This window comes from Schistocerca americana, unplaced genomic scaffold (assembly GCF_021461395.2).
Source record: "Schistocerca americana isolate TAMUIC-IGC-003095 unplaced genomic scaffold, iqSchAmer2.1 HiC_scaffold_92, whole genome shotgun sequence".
NCBI lineage: Eukaryota > Metazoa > Arthropoda > Insecta > Orthoptera > Acrididae > Schistocerca > Schistocerca americana.
In genome coordinates this window covers 752800-759348 of record NW_025726697.1, presented here as the reverse complement: position 1 = coordinate 759348, position 6549 = coordinate 752800, and positions in this window count along the sequence as shown.

The following is a 6549-nucleotide window of genomic DNA, read 5'->3' as shown; positions in this document are numbered from 1 at the left end:
TGTGACACTGCAAACATTAGAGTTTTTCCAAAGCCCTCCAGTGCCCCAAGTAAATCATTTTTGTGGACTTGGCAGCGAACACTGTGTGCCACACCATATTTTATGTTCTCCCTTTTTGAGTTTAATCTTATTCCTGTCTTATCATTTGTTAATGTGACCTTCCATTTTCTGTAGTTAGAGTACAACTCAATCCATGCAAGGGGAAGACTTTTAATGCCATACTATTTTAGCTTCCCCTCTCAGAATTTTTTAATCTAAACAGTCAAAGGCTTTGGCAAGATGACAGAGGGGATAATTTCCACTATTTAATTCTACTGGAATTGAATTTGTGAGATATTATGTTGGATTCTCAGTATAGAAGCCTTTACAGAAGTCAAACTGTGTTGTTAAAAAGTTATTCTCTGAATGGTGGTTCACCATTCTAAGTGGATTTAGGTTGAAATACTATACAGAGATGAAGAGGCTTACAAAGGCAGGAATAGGCTGTTGAGTTGCACCAAAGCAGTAGTTGGATGAAAACCACAACAGCAGCTTCAACTCAGTTTATTGATGGAAATCTAGCTCTTGCCGAAATTAGCTCTCTCTCTCTCTCTCTCTCTCTCTCTCTCTCTCTCTGACACACACACACACACACACACACACACACACACACACACACACACACACTCTTCCTTCTAGCTACCACTCCATCTCTCTTACCAGTGTGTTCTCAAGGTGATGGGACATATGATTCATGCCCGGATGATATGGTGGCTCGAGTCTCACAACTTTTTATGAATGCACAGTGTGGCTTTCAACACGGCATTCTGCAGTGGACCATCTCATTATTTTGCCCACCCATGTCATGAATGGTTTTCTGCAGAAATCCCAGATTGTCGCTGTGTTTTTCGATTTGGAGAAGGCCTATGACACTTGCTAGAGAGCTAGTAACGTCCATACTCTTCACATGTGGGGCTTCCGTGGCCACCTACCCTGTTTCCTTCAGACATTTTTAAAAGACCGAGTTTTCGAGGTGCATGAAGGGTCTGCCTTGTCGGACACCTTTATCCAGGAAAATGGTGTGTCTCAGGGTTCCATTCTGAGTGTCATTCTCTTTGCTATCACCATAAACCCTATAATGGCCTGTCTCCCACTGGGCATCTCCGGCTCTCTTTTTTTTTTGACGATTTTGCCTTCTATTGCAATTCTCTATGAACCTGTCTCACTTAGTGGCATCTTCAGCAATGTCTTGATTGTCTTTACTCGTGGAGCATCGACAATGGCTTTCGCTTTTCCACTGACAAAACTGTCTGTATGAATCCCACGAACGCTGACTGCAAATTTGTATGTCCGTCTGGTTATTTGACCTGTTGTGCTGCCATTCACAAACAGCATTCCAGGAGGTGTTTTCCTACAGGATAACACTTGCTCACATACTGCTGTTGTAAGCCAACATGCTATAGTGTGTCAACATATTGCCTTGGCTTGCTCGATAACCAGCTCTACCTCCCATCGAGCACGTATTGGACATCATCTGATGACAGCTTCAACCCATCCACAAACATCATTAACTGTCCTTATATTGGCCAACCAAGTGCAACAGGCATGGAACTCCATCCCACAAACTGACACATGACACGTGTACAATAGCGTACCAGCATTTGCATTTACATTTGCAGTGGCTTGTCTCACACTCCCATTGATCCTGCAACGTTAATCACTTTACATACGTTGTCTCAACAAATATATTCCTGGTACTTCATTACTCTACATTAATTATTTTTTGGTGTTGCAAATTTTTCCATCAGTGTACCTGGCCTTTCTTTAACCATCCCTGGGGCAATGCAGAATTCTCTTCCCAGTAGCGAGAAAATGCCGTTATTCCAATTTTGAAATCACATAAATTGCCTCTTCAAACGGACAGCTGTCGTCCAGATTGTTTACTCAGTGTCCTGCAAGTTACTTGAACATATGGTTAGTCGAAGGCTGTATTGTGTCCTTGAATCCCCGGATCTTTTGGCTTCGATCCAGGGTGCTTTTCGCCAAGGGCGCTCTACTGAAGATAATTTAGTCCACTTGAAGTGTGCTATCTGAACAGCTTTTGCTCAGCATCAGTTCCTTGTTGCAGTTTTCATTGATCTGTGTGTACATCTTACGATACCACATGGTGCCATAACGTCCTTGCCACCTTAAAGGAGTGGGGCCTCCATGGCCCACTCCTGATTTTTATCCAGAACTTTCTTCCATGTCACACTTTTTGGGTACAGGTTGGTGCCTCCTGTAGCATCTCCCCCTGCAGGAGAAGGGGCTTGCACAAGGTTCTGTTTTGAGTGTCACTCTCCTTTTTGTGGCTATCAATGATCTGGCGGCAGCTGCATGACATATGGTGTCCCCATCGTTTTCGTTCATCCGTGACGGCTATTGCTGGAGGCAGAATGCAGGGAGCAATACACCAAGCACAATCCTGGGCTTTCACTCATAGCATCCATTTTTTGGCTGCCATGACCTACGTTATGCATTTCTGTCATTGTGTTTTTTAGGACTGGACTTTGATGCCTAGTTGACATGGCTTCTCCGTCTTTGCCAACTAAAGCAGACATGTAGGTTGCACCTGAATGCTCTTCTATGCCTCAGTGGTGTGGTCCACTCTACTTTGATATGGCTGTATGCAGCATTGGTGCAGTCACACCTAGATTACAGGAATCTCTCATATGACTTTTTATCAGTTTCGACATTACGCCTGGATTCGATACACTATTGTGGGGTAAGACTGGTAACAGGTGCCTTTGGACTAGGCAGCAGTTCCACTATTGTGGGTTCTGCACCATCAAAAATTGATGGCAGCTGCTCACCCATAGTACCCTAACTGTCATCTCCTCTTTCCAGATATGAGATCTACCTCCCAAAACGGCAACACAAGTCTGGGGCTACGATCACCAAGTTTGAGTCTTGGTCAAGCACACAGTTTTAATCTGCCAGGAAGTTTCATATCAGTGCACACTATGCTGCAGAGTGAAAATCTCATTCTAGAAAACTCTTTATCTGTAATTCTCTTTACATATTGGCTATTTTCTTCACATATGGGGGACATGGTCTCATTTGAAATGTGAAAGCAAGCCTGTAAAAAAAAGGGCGGGGGGCAGTTCTCAATTCTTGAGCAGTGCCCCTCATGGTTTTTTTTTGTGCAATTTGGGTTAGTTTATGTTCAATCCTTGCACCCAATTTACTCTTTTTTCTCGTCAAGCAGAATGATATTTATGCCCGGTGCTTAATACCTGTTTGTATCACTTACAATGCTGGTATTTATGAATTTTTTAGCATTTGACTCCGGAAAGACCATTTTTCTTTGTAGTGAGGTCTTGCCAACAGCAAATTTTCTGGATGGAAAGTCGCTCAATCTGCTCATATACTTTAAAATTTAAAAGTAAATCTAGCAATGCTAGAATGTATACAAAATACTGATATACCCATTTTCAAGTTGTTGTTTAAAGATTCGCGACTTTTAAAACTTACGTAGATTATCTTTTTGATGATAGAACTTTACATAAGAAGTTATTAAGAACATTGCGAATATCACATGACGAACAATTGAATGACTAAAGCAGTGTTATCAACCCTCATTCATTGACACATGTAATAAATTCATCGAAGCAGTGAAGTTCAGAGCTGTAAAAATTTCTGAAATTAAAAGTATACATTGCCTAATGAATGTATTATTTTGGGGTGAAAGAACACAATAATTATTAGTTTTGGAATGTAATAATTCACTATGGCTTCATTTTAATTCTAATAAGTTTCACACTGTAATGAAACATTGTCTAAATGCCTCTCTTTCTCTCTCTCTCTCTCTCATTTGTTATAACTTACCGCTGTTATATTGTATTTGTATTGCAGTCATTACATTAAAATTGGCTATATTGATTCTGCAATTTATACTATTATGTTATTGCTAAGAATTGATTTAAAGAATAAACGTATATATTTATTTGTAAGATTTTGTAAATTTATACCACTGGAACTCTTTCAAAATATTTGATTGCGTAATACTGCCAATAAATACAGTGACTTTCTTTCTTCTGTTTATAATTGTAATAGATGTTGGACACTTTGACTCCAAGTATGTTGTACAGAAACGCAGTGATTTTTTGCAAAAGGCAAAACTATGTGTTCGAAGAATTGTGGAGAGGAGGGTACGTGATGTATTTTAAGTAGGTTATAAAGAGTAACTATAACAACAAAAACAATAAATTCTTTGTGATTGGCAAGCTTCAGACAGAAGCGTTGAAGGGGAAGGAAGAAGGGTAAAGGAAAAGGCCTGGAGAGTACCAGGAAAAGGTGTAGATTTTGGAAAAGTCACCCAGAACTTCGGATTAGGCAAAAAATAGAAACGACACATGTCATATACCAGCTATTATGTAAACACTGTTCAGCTTTCTACATCTGCATGACTACCACCAAATTATCAGTTAGGATAAGTGGGCATAGGCATAGTGTATATACTGGAAACTCACAATATCCTGTTGCAGAGCATGCTCTACAACATGGCATACGTGACCTCGGCATTTGTTTCACCACACATGCCACCTGGATTCTTCCGCCAGACACCAGTTTCTCAGAACTCCGCAGGTGGGAGCTAGCACTACAAACGTGTCCTTGGTTCTCACCACCCACCTCGCCTTAATTTACGTTAATTTCTCCTGTCTCAGCTTTTCTTCACTGTAATTACTCTTTGCTTCACTCCGTTTTAGCTTTCTACATCTTTCATTGTCTTTCCCGTCTATTTTCACTGCCCCCTCCCACAACTGTTGCATACAATACACTTACCTTCTCACTCTTATTAACCATATACAGTTTTAGTAGTAATCTCTGTCTTGCATATTACCCTGTCTTCCACCTTTAAGCTCTCAGGTTTCCGAATCTTGCCCGATGCAGTCCCCAACAATTAGTCTTTCCTTCTCATCCTGTACGGTAAGTCACCCATGACCCATGGTTCTGGGTGACTTTCCCAAAATCTACCCCTTTTCTTAGACCTCTCCAGTCCTTTTCCTTCACCCTTCTTGCTTCCCCTGCAACCCTTCAGCCTGAAGAAGGAGTCACTGGCTCCAAACGCTTGCCTATCACAACAGTCTTTTATGTGCATGTTCTGCCACTGCTTGGTGAGTAGATTTTTTATCTATCCAATTAAATAATTTTATAAAGAGTGTCTGTGTGTGATGTTTTCATTGGTATACAACTTGTTATAAACAAAACTTATTTTTACCATTTAATATGTTTCCAGATATTTACCAGTGGTAAAGATGAAATTGGGTTGATTGTACTTGGTTCTGACAAGACACAGAATCCACTTGATTACCCAAATGTTAGTGTGGAATTTCCTCTTGCACTACCTACATGGCAGATGATATCCTTTGTGGAGAAATCTTTTCATGAAAGTGAAATAAAAAGAGATTGGATAGATGGTGTTGTTGTTGGCATGCAAGTCTTGAAAGATGAGCTAGAGTAATTATTTAAAGCTGTCTGTTTCATGACATTCCTGGAACATGTTCCAGAATGTGTGTTACACAAATCACAGTGACATAGTTGTGACTTTATAAACTTGAATCAATATGTTTTTGTAATGAAAAGAAACAGAAGGCACAATACCTGCAGAAATAGGAAATTTTTTTGTGTGATTTTACTGCATGAATGTTTTTTACAGTTTTTCAGCTCAATAATTAAGGAGGTATTGATACAAGGCTTTGCCAAAAACCCATCTGTCACCTACAATTCCAGCCCTGTCACTGGCATTCCCTACCCCACAATATGACTGGGCCACTATGAAAGCAGCCACATCATTGTCAAATTCACTGAAACTACTGCATAGCAATTTGCTTGAGTATGGCTGCAGTTGTGGTCTTCTGTTTGGTTTAAGCACTGCGTCAATACCTTCTCTTTATAGCACTCAGAGGTCGCGATCTGCGACTGTTTTTACAAGTGGCAAGAGAACTTTTCCTCTAGTTGCTTGTTTTTCACTGAAAGTTGCAAATATTTTAGAATGTAGTGCCCTATGTATATCTGTTAGAATAGCCACAAGGTCTGAAAGTTATTTTCAAATGATTGAGCTCTTCTACAGAGTATTGAAATTCACAGATTCTTCCAACCTGGTCCAACAATGTCTTACATACTCCTCTTCCTCCATGGATTGTTTCCAGTATTTGGAGATGAAACATTAGGCAGCAAAACGTGCCTTATAACCAAAATCTAATGAACATATAATTAAATTAACTAAAGATGTAATGTTGCACTCTCAGGTAAGACTGATCTTGAATACAAAGCCAAAGTGGAAATTAAATGTAAGCTGCAACATTCATCTCACTTTTTGTTATTGAAATTATTCACAGTGCCATAGGGAGAACTGAGTTTATGTGTTTTATAGAGTCAGATACATGCTGTGGCACAGGGTGCTGTCCATTATTCTCCTGACTATGATGTCCAGCTATGGTAGTCTTCCTTCTTCTTTGGTCTCCATAGTGAATTTGATTTTGTGGCGTGTGGAGTTCAGATGTACAAAGAAGTCAAGAAGTTTGTCTC